This window comes from Varroa destructor, unplaced genomic scaffold (genome assembly GCF_002443255.2).
Source record: "Varroa destructor unplaced genomic scaffold, Vdes_3.0 BEIS01000002.1, whole genome shotgun sequence".
NCBI lineage: Eukaryota > Metazoa > Arthropoda > Arachnida > Mesostigmata > Varroidae > Varroa > Varroa destructor.
Genome location: NW_019211455.1, coordinates 26840820 through 26852652, shown reverse-complemented (window position 1 = coordinate 26852652; position 11833 = coordinate 26840820). Strand labels below are relative to the sequence as shown.

The window sequence follows — 11833 nt, the reverse complement described above, 5'->3', positions numbered from 1 at the left end:
ACATGCTTTAAAGAAGAATACATTCGCGCACTTACGCAATACTGCCATTGACAACGATTCAGCACGAATCTATCGAAGCGGTTACTCGACTTTGTCGTGTTCATCACAGCGACAACTTACAGATGAATATTTTATAGAGAATACTAGTTATATATTTGCTTTCTACTGTTGATCTAATTACGCAATGAGCGTTTGTCATAGTTTCGCATCGATATCAAATCAGTAACTACGGCGTATCTACCCGTCGACCTACCAAACTCCCATAACAATCGAAGCATTTAACAAAAAATACATTACAGTTAGAAATTTTTCTCACTATTCATTTGAATATTATTGCATCGGCGTAGTCCAATCGTTTAGGTTTCAGCAGCTGGAATAACGCGTTTTGCTTATTGTAGCATTGGTGAGTCTCATATCAAGATGCATGACGAACCACATACCCATCGAAGATGATACCATGGGCCCAAAATGCACGAAATTTATCAGGGAATCCACGCCCCTCAGATTTCAAAATCGTATTTCGACCAGCTCGTCATTGAATTGGGATCAAGTTGCCGGGCTATTTACAAAGCAGCTTTAGCGTACAGATAATAGATGGCGCCACGAGTCCACGGTGGCTTTTCTTTGCATGTGTTGTTGTGATCGTTCGTAGTAAACACTTGCTTGCCCTAGCGGGTTCTAGCTGGCAGCATGCGCGAAATAGCAGCAGAAACGGCGCGGTGTCCGGCCGTTGCACGCGTCAGCTGAAAAGCATCCGGTTATTACTTTCGTCTGGCTGCCTCCAGCGCCGCCGCCGCCGCCGCCGCTGTCGTCGTCGCCGCCGCCGCCGCCATCGGGAAGAGGGTTTGCGCATCCGTAGCTGTGTATCAGCCCCTTGCTTTCCGCTATAGCTATTACTACTGCTGTAGTCCTACTACCGCGTTTTTGCTGAGGCGAATGCTGTCGCTAATGCTGCTGGCTGCGAGAGAAGCAGCGAACGGTGGAGGCTGTTGGCGGCAAAGGCGACATCGAACCGCAGTAGCGGCTCTCCATGCGCTTTCCTCTTACTTCGCTCCTTCCCCACCGCGCAGTGCTCGACAGCAAACCGCGGCCGCGGCCGCGGACTAGCGGCCGTTGTAGGCCTACAGCAAACAGCAGTGGCGACAGCAGCAGTACGATCAGCACTGGCAGCCTTAGCATTGGCCGTAGCAAAGCGCCAAAGCAGCTAGCTAAACAGCAGCCGTGCGAAGAAGTCACCGTTTGTTACTATCCGTTGCGACCCGCTGTCGCGCAGCGCGAACAGCAGCACCGGTAGTTGTAGTTGTAGGCTGTGATGAGCGATCAGCAGTGGCCACAACAGCGTCAGTGGTCGACTGGTCGAGATAGAACGCGGTGAAAATTTTTCGCTCGTGTCAATGGCGGTTTTCGTTCGTACGATTAAAGCTCTGAATGTGTGACAAAAGGAAGACAAAGGCAGAGGAAAAGAAAAGGAAAAAGCCAGAGAGAAAAGGGCGGAGGAGGCGCGAGAGAGAGAGAGAGGGAGAAAGACCGAGAGAGAGAGAGAGAAAGGGAGAGAGAGAGAAAAGAAACGGGAAAGAGAATCGAAGGATAACGACGACTTTAGTAGAAGTGAGGCGCCAAACACAACGTAGAGTGCGCGACATAGGTACTTTTACAACTAGTCTATCCGATGTTGGCGCGCAACTTGTGTACGTTTCCATGGATTAATACAATCTACTATAACATTGTATGATAGGCAGTAGGGTTTAGGGTAGCACGATTTTGGAGAGAGGGGCGCTAGGAAACGCTGAATTCAAAAGCGACAGAAGGACAGTAGCGATACATCAGCGCATGTCTACGTATTACCACACACCGAGAAAGGAAAAGTAGGGTAACGTGAAGTTGGTGTAAAGCGGACCGCGGGCTCTCGTGCGTGTATGTATCCGTTTGTTATAAATGGCCCGTAGCAATGCGGATCTATAAGGAATAAATCTACTTGAGTGACAGAAGACGGAGTTTCGCCACCATTTCGAACCTCATTCTACACTACACAACTTGTTGTTGATCTCCGCCATATTGATAGCAGTGATAACTCGCAAGCGAACGCAAGCTGATCTTTTGGCGCACTCCAGAATTTGAATTATCGTATGTCGTCTGCAGCTGTATTCATTCGAACTTGGTTGTGCTGCAGTTCTTACTCATAGCATCTCGTCCGTCTTGTCTGATGCCCTCACCTTCTAGCTTGCATAGCCTGCCGTCGCCGTCACTCCCACCCCCCATCCCCGTGGGGTGCGCGGTGTTGCCCGTTGCGCCTGCTTTGCTTTTGTCCGACGTCCGGGAACGCTTCGATCTCTTCTTCTTGTTCTCGGGGAGTGGAGAGAGCACGGCGCCTGGTCTCACCCATTTCCTTGGCTCCACATCCTTCTGTCAAAGCCTCCGACCTCAGGATACAGTGGTGTCGTTCTCGGTATTGCTCTGCTGCTAGCCCTCCTGGGAAGTGAGAGAGGACACCGAGGCCACTAAGACAGATCAGTGCTCCCTCCGTATTGTCATCATCATCACTATCATAGCCATAATCAAAATCAACAACAGCAACAGCAGCAATTCCGTCGTCATCAACAACTTAAGCAGCAGCAGAAGTAGAAACAGGGGGTAGTTGCAGCTCCCCCAAAGAGAACGGTCTCTTCGGTCGGACCAGACGGGACGGACCGACGGACCATTCTAGGGGAGGCTGGAACGACGACGACGGCTAAGCTCAACTAGCAAGCAAGATTATACCTTCCATATTTGTATAGATAATACATACACATCGAGAAGATACGACATCGCGATACGGCCGTACATCGGTAGGATGCATCTACGCGCAGGCGGACTACATCTACTTACACGCACATACAATTATAGCGCAAACGTTCCTTATATCAGCCTTCCCCATTGTTGCTGCGCCTGCCGCGATTGTTCGGGATCATTAGATTGAGTCTTACGAACAAAACAGAAGAAGAAGTACGAGTACGTGAAGTAACAGTTGTTGTAATAGTAGAGAGGTGTTGGAGTGTGGGGTCGGTTGGGTCGGCTTGCGGATTGGTCCTGTGGTGTTTAGTATTTTGGTGGCCGTGTTTCAACTGCCTTGTGGACTGAGCTCTCACTCCAAGCCCAGCCAGTGCAGCTGGCGCAACGGGATGCGAATTAGATGTGGACATAGCGAATAGTGCATATGTGGGCCTTGTAGCCAGCTCCGTTCGAGCTAGCAGCGTTTTACGTCAACGACACGAAGGATATAGATACGTACGACCGTACCAAATCTATCGATATAGCGATATACCCACCAACTGACACAGTTGTACCCAACTGCTTTGTCATTCCGAACGACGGTCGTCATTGTCAACGCGGATTAACCAGGTAAGTTGTATAATGATTTCCGAACGGTGAGAAACAATATATATATATATATATATATGTACATGAATAATGCATGTGTCGCAGTATTAGTAGATAAGTGAAACATTACCGCAGACGTAACTGTCGCCGTGTCGACGGTTATCTGGAGCGTAACGTTGCAGAGTGTCAAGTCTGAACAAATGATAAGTAGTTAAAGAAGTTACGTTTCATGCGTTATTGTATATGCAACGAAAAAGCATCGATTATTTACGAGAGCGCGACGAACGCCAAGGAAACCTGTTCGTTGTTGCGTCTGGTGACAAAAAAAATTGCTACTATGGAAAATGTACGATCGTCATCCTCGTGTGTATCACCTCTAGCTATGATAAGATACACATCACGTATGATGCGAGTGATAAGAGAGATAGAGGAAGGGGACGCCGGACAATAAAGCGTCATTATGCTGTCGATCTGGACGCATTTCAGCTGACGCTCTATGTCTCTTGAATTTGTCTAGTCGACTACAACAGATAGACTGCAGCTGCTGTTGTTTTAACGGAACTTAAAAGAGAATTTCCACTGTAGCCATATCGTGATCGGGAACTCCGAAGAAGACAGACGCTTGCGACACTGGTTGAAGTGCCGTTGCTTTTTCCTATTGCTGCTACCGCCGCGAATAGAGTTTGAAACTTGAAATTTTCTGTTCGGCTATCCTCGATCACTGATAAACAGGCACAAGGACGGAGGGACAAAGTGGACGCAAACAACACGAACGGACTATATAACCCTCTGAAGTCAGCAGGACTGGCCATAGGCAGTGCAGAACACGCTACTGGCTGCTGTATCGCGACCGCGGTTGAAGATCGCAGTCTGCGCACTACGGAGACTACCACAAGTAACAGCACTCCAGCTGCTTTTACCAGGGGGAATAGTCAGAAGGTCTTTGACGCGGTTGGGTAACTCAGCTTAAAAGAAGCTAGTAGCTTTCTGCTATCTAGCTGCCGCTGCCGTCGCCGCCGCCGCCGCCGCCGCCACCGCCGCCGCGTCTACCACGACGCCAGCTGAGTGCGATAACCTAGCCAGTTGGCCTGGTCGCCTCGTCGTCTGCCAGTCTGGCCAATTGTATAGTGTGTGCCATCTGCAGTGCCCGAATGAAAGATTTTACGATGAACGGAGAAAGCTAAACCAAACTGAACTCAGACTAAATTCAATCGAATGGAACGCAGATGGGATAGACCTAGTCAGTTCAGAAGAGAAGTATGCGAACGCATGCTACACATACACCACATAAGGCCCAGTCACAGCCTTGTGCTTATCATCGAGTGACTTCGAGACATTGGACCAAGTATTATGTCTTGCTCACTTATACGACGGTAAGATAAACGGGCTAGTTGGCAGTTAGTACGCATAAGAGTACAGCGGTACGACCATGGCTGGCGAATTAGTTCGCGCGACGGAGTACCTCAGTGCGCCTCACTTAACGGAGTTCCCAAGGAATCATTGCATACCGCAGTACCTTATTTATATATATATATATATATCTCGTGCAGATGTAGGTAATGTGTCGCAGGATTATTGAAACATTCACCGATGTGGAATCAGCGACGGAAGGAGATGTGGGTCTAGCGGTTACTGCAGCTAAAAAGCGGTAGCTAAATTCATAACGGGAATTTAGACTGAATAATATATTGACGGTCAGTCGTCGATGCACAGGTTCAATCGGATGTAACAGCACCGCGAATGATACTTAGGTCATTCTTCTGAATCGTTTTAGAAGTAATAAAATGGAAGTCGCTTAGATAAGGTCGATACCTCAGACTGATCGTATCGAGTATAAAGTCGAAAAACGAATTCATTGGTCCTACGCATCATAGGCGATAGGTATATAATTGCTTAGGTATTTCTCATCCTTCCAGCCGTTGTTAGTCTAAACGAATATAATAAGAACAGACAAAAAAAAAGTTCGTTCGTTCCATCAAAAGGTTATTATTGGTAAGCTGTACCAGGTTCGTCTCTTGACGACTGACAAAGATATCATACAAGCATTATTGCGGGATATATCTTGGACTAGCCGGTTTTGTCAAAGCCGAAACACTTTCGACTTTCTGTTCGAATAACCCCTCAAGCCGGTCGCTGTCTGTTTCGTCAGCCGTCTTCGACGTGCCCCGTGCTGTGTCGCAAGCAGCAGCGACAATTGTGGCGAACAAGAGACTGATGCTGTGGCGACGCATCTTCTGTGCTTCTTCGCGTTCGAATCCGTGTTGACGACGACTATAGCGGCTCAGCTTTACTACGCATGCTGTAGTCACTTAGACTGCTACTGCTACCGCCGCTACTGACGGTGTCGTCGCTCTGTCTATTATTGTTAACGCAATGTCGCAACACCGCGTGCAACCAATCACTTCCGCCTTTCGCCAGGATCTACGAAGAGCGGTGTTACCGACAGCAACGATAACCAACGCAGTCGAAGCCACAGATCGGAAAACGTACCAAAGGCCGTGGCAACGGCAACTCGTATCATCGTCACCAGCATTTGCAGTAACTCATTTCACGTTAAAGCGTTTCATTATTGGTAGTAGTACCAACAGCCTCCCCCGCCGTCGAAGTATGCCGTCTTTCGGCGTCGTACAAGAACGTACGATATGTGTTCAGTCCTTGCAGGCGAGAAATATAGATAAACGTTGTACGTACCATGATAACGACAGGCAAATCATGACAAACATGCGATTACAGAGCGTTGGCAATTACAGAGCGCTAGAAAGTACGGAAAAATTTTAGACACTTATGTGACGAGTATGCATATCGCGCACGGGGAGAAAAAGACCACTACAATAATTAGATGGCCATAGACAACTATAACAAATATCAATTTTAGGATTCAACTTGGATCGATTTATTTTAGTAGTTCTGCAAAAATATCCTACGCTGTCGGTAGAAGTGTAGATAGTTCGAAACGAATATAGGGTTTACAGAGTTTTTAGGGGATAAAATGAAGTATTATTAGACTGCTAAAAGGATAATTATCTCGATTAAGTATATACCACAATGAAGCATGACACTGAACGCTTCGTACATTTACTTCTTTTCGATTGCTAAGCCCTTATACAGCCTTGTTCGACTATGAACGAGGGCAGATCCCCGTTGGTTGGATTTTCTTCTCCCAAATATTCGTTAAGAAGATAGAAGCGTCTGTTAAATTCGGATTAACTGAGTACTTAGTTGAGGTATCGTTGGGTGCTGGGCCGAATTGCTTCCCGTACTCGTTGCACCATTTTTATTTAGATATATTTGTTTTATGGTGGCATTATGTGCCTTTGCGGCCACCCCGTACCGCATTTCCGAGGCAACAAACATCGACAATTATTCGTCTTGACAGCGGACAGATAACTTGCATGTTCCCTTCGGTCACGAGGGATGTGCTAGGGATTTCGGCTTATTAATCCGGCGACCAAATCAACCCGGTGGGCATTGCTCGCCTGGTGACGTATATTTTGATCCAAAATGACTGAATCCAAAAATGATGTCGCCGCTAGCACATTACGGACGAGAAAGCCACTTCATACATTGTTACCTTTTAACAGAGCCCGCGTCTTCTTAATGCTGATTTGTTACAGTAAACCGGTATATATATCAAGCGATTTACATAATCCGCGAGAGAACATTGTCACTATCGTATTCTGATACTGAACGTTTCGACACTGTACGAAAACTTTGCCCTTTTAGAACGAATCGAATGGGAAGAGAAAAGAACAATCTTTTCGTAGGAATCTATAGCTTACCAGTAGTATACGACTATACTAAATGGGCATATTCATCCTGTCTGTTCTTGGGATACTGCCCTTTATGATTGCATCAAAACGAGTGTGCTTGCAGACGGCCAAGACTTTACGAGAGATGCGCCGATGAACGTAGAGTATGTTTAACTCTTTGCTTCCACAGCAGTGTCATTTTGTGTAGCCAATCAACAAGAGACAATTCGCAGAATCGAACGACCCTTCCTTCGACGCGAAAAGCAGGTCGTTTCCAATTGCAGCCCAGGCCGGTCTAGCAGCTCGAACTGTCGACCTCAGTCGGCCACTGGGTTCATTGGCGATGATATCTGTCCGGTAGTGGGCCCGACAGTGGGGACTAGCTAGCTGCGAATCACGCAACGCTGGCTGGCCCACGGCGTGACCTTGGCCGTGAAAGTTGCCGTTATAGCACCAGCAGCAGCAATAGCAGTAATGGTCGCATCAAGAACAGGAACCTGCGAGGAGGCGGCGGCTGAAACCTAGAACACTTCTCTTGCCACCCTCTGATACCACAACCATCGTCGTACCGGCACTTCGACTACAACTACGATAATCGCGGTATTCTGCTAGTCGATGCTTGGTTGTCATGGGTTTAAGTTCAGCACCAGAACACCACTGCCACCCGAAATCACGATCAAGCATATCTACTGACCACTACGCTTATCTGGCTGGCTGGCTGGCTGGCTGGTGGCTGGGCCTATTCTACGGGTCATGCTGTTGTTAAAGGGTTTATCGATACCGATGTAGAATAGACGAAAAGATAATACTGATGCGATACTCATTTCCTGGTTTCACGCTACGTCCAACCTACGAAATGTATCTGTCAGCCATCTGATTAGGTTTATGTCGTACTCTTCACCACCCCTGAACTTTAGCTTCAAATAATTGCGAGTCGCCATTTTGCTTCTTCCCGCCGCTTCACAAAGCTATCAATAATTCTCATGTTGTAGAAAAATACTTTAACCCGTTTGGCTACTCAGATGACATCCAGTAGGTGGCATCGTTGGACCATAAACTTCCTGTGGAGATATTCAGTAGCTACTGAACAAATACATACGTTTGCAATTGATCTCAATAGACGCAAACCGAAATTATATAGCTACTGGTGGACGTATACATATTTCTCATTTTTGTATAAATAGGTCTCACCGACGTAATCAACATATCCTTTTGCCTCTGGTGCACTAAAATAACCGAGGTGACTATACTGAACGTGGCTTAAGCGGCGGTCTGCACGGTTTTTATTGCAGTTTTACTCTATGTTATGAAGCAGATCAGATACATATTGCAAGTAAGGGGACAAACATTTGCTTGTCCCCACGAGGACAGACGGTACACCGTCATGTTCCCCTAGCGTCCGACGCCCGTTGTCCTCTCATGTCCCGTAAAGGTCTCGTTTTACATAATAGTAGAACAAAGTACGAAAACGTCATTTAAGAGGCCGCTATTCATTGCTGCTACTCTATTCATTGGCTATTATGCGACAAGTGCGTATCATATAGTTAGCAAGCAGTTTCCATTGTTTAGCTAATTATGTGACGAACGCTATAATTAAACCAGCGTAATTGTTTCTTGCTATCACCCTGTTGTATCTCTCCGTTGTCCAGTCAAGTCTCGAAATTTGGCTGGCTGGTTGGCTGGCTGGCTGGCTGGCTGGCTGGCTGGTACCATTCTTTTTTTTTCTCGATTTCTGGTCTCGGCTGTCGAAACGAATGGCGGTTAGCAAAGGTATCTTGTCGTATTTTTATGTGACCAATAGTATGTCATAGACTAGCGCACTTTGTCATTTCTTTAATTATGATAGTGTTTTTTGCACTTGATTTGCTTAGAATTATGATTAAGTTTTTCGTTCTATTTATATAAGCATATACGATACATGTCTAAATATTGTCACACTGTCTGGCAGAATCCCAATGGCACATGGGACGCGTCGCCGGGTCGTAAATTTATTTACTTGCCCAACCGTCACGTACGTGGCCTGCCTAAAAAGAGACCTGCATGATCATTAGAATCCTGTAGTTAGTCACATAAAAACGCATCGCTTTAGCGTGGCATTCAAATACAACTTAGCGTTTTCCGCTTTCTTTTGGATTAATTTTTGTGCGATTATCCATGAATAAGATCGTTTGTTATATTACGTATATCATGGGTTCTTGTGTTGGTGACACTCGCATTATGGATATTGTTATCATGACTACTATTTTCTTTTTTTTGTTTTTTTTTTTTTTTGCCGCAACTTCTGTTGACGCTAGTCACCCATCATCACATTGTAAGTTAGCGTTATTCATGTCCCTTCTAAATGTAGAATGAAAACTTGTTATTGTTTGAAAAGTGTAGCTGGATACAAGCGCGATTAGCTTGTGGTTATGCATTGAAAAAAAAACTTTTTTATATTCTCTTAAATTCTGTCATATATGTGTCGTTGGATAAGCCTGATACGGCTTCGCCTGCCTTCCTCTAACCCGGTCTCGTTCGCGCAGAACTTTGTCATCGGTGACATTAGTCTGCTTGCCACGATGGAGGTAAAGGCTTGATTACCCAATGATGGATCCGAGACAGACTGCTGTTATTGTTGTGGTCTTACAGAATCGTTCTAACACGAATACGATTGTCATCACAATTATATCCAGAACTTTAAGCACTCGGCTGATTTGAAGCGTATCATATTCATTCCAACTGCACCGGCCAGCGTCTACTGCGTACTGTTCAATCGGTTTGTGTAAAGCTTCACACGAGATTTGAGAGGCGGTTTTTTCCTTTCTGGCGTTTCTGCGCCGACGTTGAGAGAGTTACGTAACAGATCGTTGCGAAAGGGGCGGTGGGGGGGTAAAATGGCGTCATATGTCTGTTCGATGTGTGTCGTTATACATGTTGAGTATGTTTATCCTTGATATCTGCCCATGTGGCAGTAGCTAGGTAGGAGAGATACAAAGAGAAGGCAAACAAATGTAAGAAAAGGTAGTTGGTGGAAAAGAAGATTGCGTACCATAGTTTGTGGTTGCATTGTGTTGCGTTCAGGCCATCGTCCATAAACCGTCCAGCTAATCGAGCTGAAGGCATAGCAGATTGGTGGAAAAAAGAACACATATACCAGGTACAATCGCCAGTCGTGTCGCTGGGACCGCACAAAAACTCTCTGTTTTTTTCTGTAACTTTTCCAGATACCGACGAGCCCAAACAACACACTACATAAGTTCATCGAATGTTTTTACCGCCTAGTGATGATATACCGGTGTTGGGTTCGCCCCCTACTACACTGGGCCCTTTCACTAGCTCTCATTTGGGGTCTGCTGTAGCGGGGTTGTAGCTGCGTTCGAAGTTATCGGCGTCATTCCAAACGCTGATGCTTTTCTCTTTTAAGCCGCTGTATAATAATAATAATTATAGATGAGATCGCTTGTAACTGAAGTATCGCGTAGACGCAGCGGTTAACCAAGTTTCCAGCTGAAAAAGACCAGAGGTCACTGTTTGAAGGCCCGCGAATGACACATATTACTTGACAATTTATGCGGATAATGGAAATTACTATTTTTTTTTTTTTTTTTTTACTAAACTGTTGCTGACGCCGATGCCGATAGCGGTAATGATGATGATGTAAAATAGTTGAACTGGCCGCGATGCCGATCTTCTTTCTTTCGTTCTTCATTCTCGTTTCTGTTCTGTCGACAGTAGTCGAATCGATTAGCTAAAACCGTTCAATTCTGCTGCTGTTGCGGCCGTACTGGGTTTGGGTACGACGCGAGAAAGCGTTGACGGCAGCTGCCGCTGCTGTGCGAGCAGCAGCTGCGCCATCAGACAGAACGGATGGACATAAACACATACCCAGCGACTGGTCGACTCAGTGACAGCACCGAATCGAGAGACAGATTGTCAAAGAACCGCTGGTCCCGCAATTGTTGCTGCCGTTCGTGATGGTGCAGCTACGATTTCTGCCGACGGGGGGAAGGCGTCTGCGAAGCCCGACGAAGTGGGCTGCCACGTCCGTCCGTTTAGCCGGCCGGCCGACCGGACTGGTCTCCGATGAAGCGATGGCGACTGATGAAGAACCAGCGGCAAACCCAGACGGAAGACGCGGCAGCGGCGGTTACAGCTGCAATGGCAGCAGCCTTGGACTTCTGATGACCTTGTTCCTCTATTGCTATCGCGCACACACATACGCACCCAATTACATAGCAGCATCGGCAAGATCAGTAAGAACAGCATGAGCGACACGTCGACATGTACACGCGCGCGCACACACACAGACGGCCCAGTCGCCTAACCGCCCAGCCATGCAACCCAGCAACGAAAAGTCAGCGAGCGATGATAACAGCAGAACAAGTCTGCTGCTGCCGTTGCCACCGCCTGTGCCTAGGCAATGCTATGGGAAGGGAAGTAGTAACTGTAATAGGCAGAACATAAGTTACAACAACAACAACAACGGCTAATAACAACTGTTGCTAACAGGACTTGAATAGGCTGTCATTACGGTGTCCGGAACGCTGCCACTATTATTCTAGTAGTACATATAATAATAGTATGTTCAAATATCGTAGTACACGCAATATAATACACAAATATGTACGTAATCAACATGTAATATGATGGCAGGTGCTACAACAACAAAGATTCATGCTAATGCTGCTATTTCTGGACGCCTGATCGCACGGCTTTCTCTATGAACGATCTACTATCGGTACGCCATG

The 11833-nt window shown here is 46.5% G+C and overlaps 1 protein-coding gene across 4 annotated transcripts in view; it reads left to right on the top strand.

Annotated features, from left to right (window-relative positions):
- The first annotated feature begins 705 nt into the window (after nucleotides 1–705).
- The window catches only part of NfI (Nuclear factor I), a 61908-nt gene continuing 50780 nt past the window's right edge, over nucleotides 706–11833 (top strand). The window contains exon 1 of one of the 4 annotated variants that reach the window (XM_086980416.1): nucleotides 706–3378. The gene's annotated coding sequence lies outside the window, so the exon portion shown is untranslated. The remainder of the gene's footprint in view (nucleotides 3379–11833) is intronic. The other 3 variants (XM_086980417.1, XM_022791003.2, XM_086980415.1) reach the window with 3 other exon arrangements.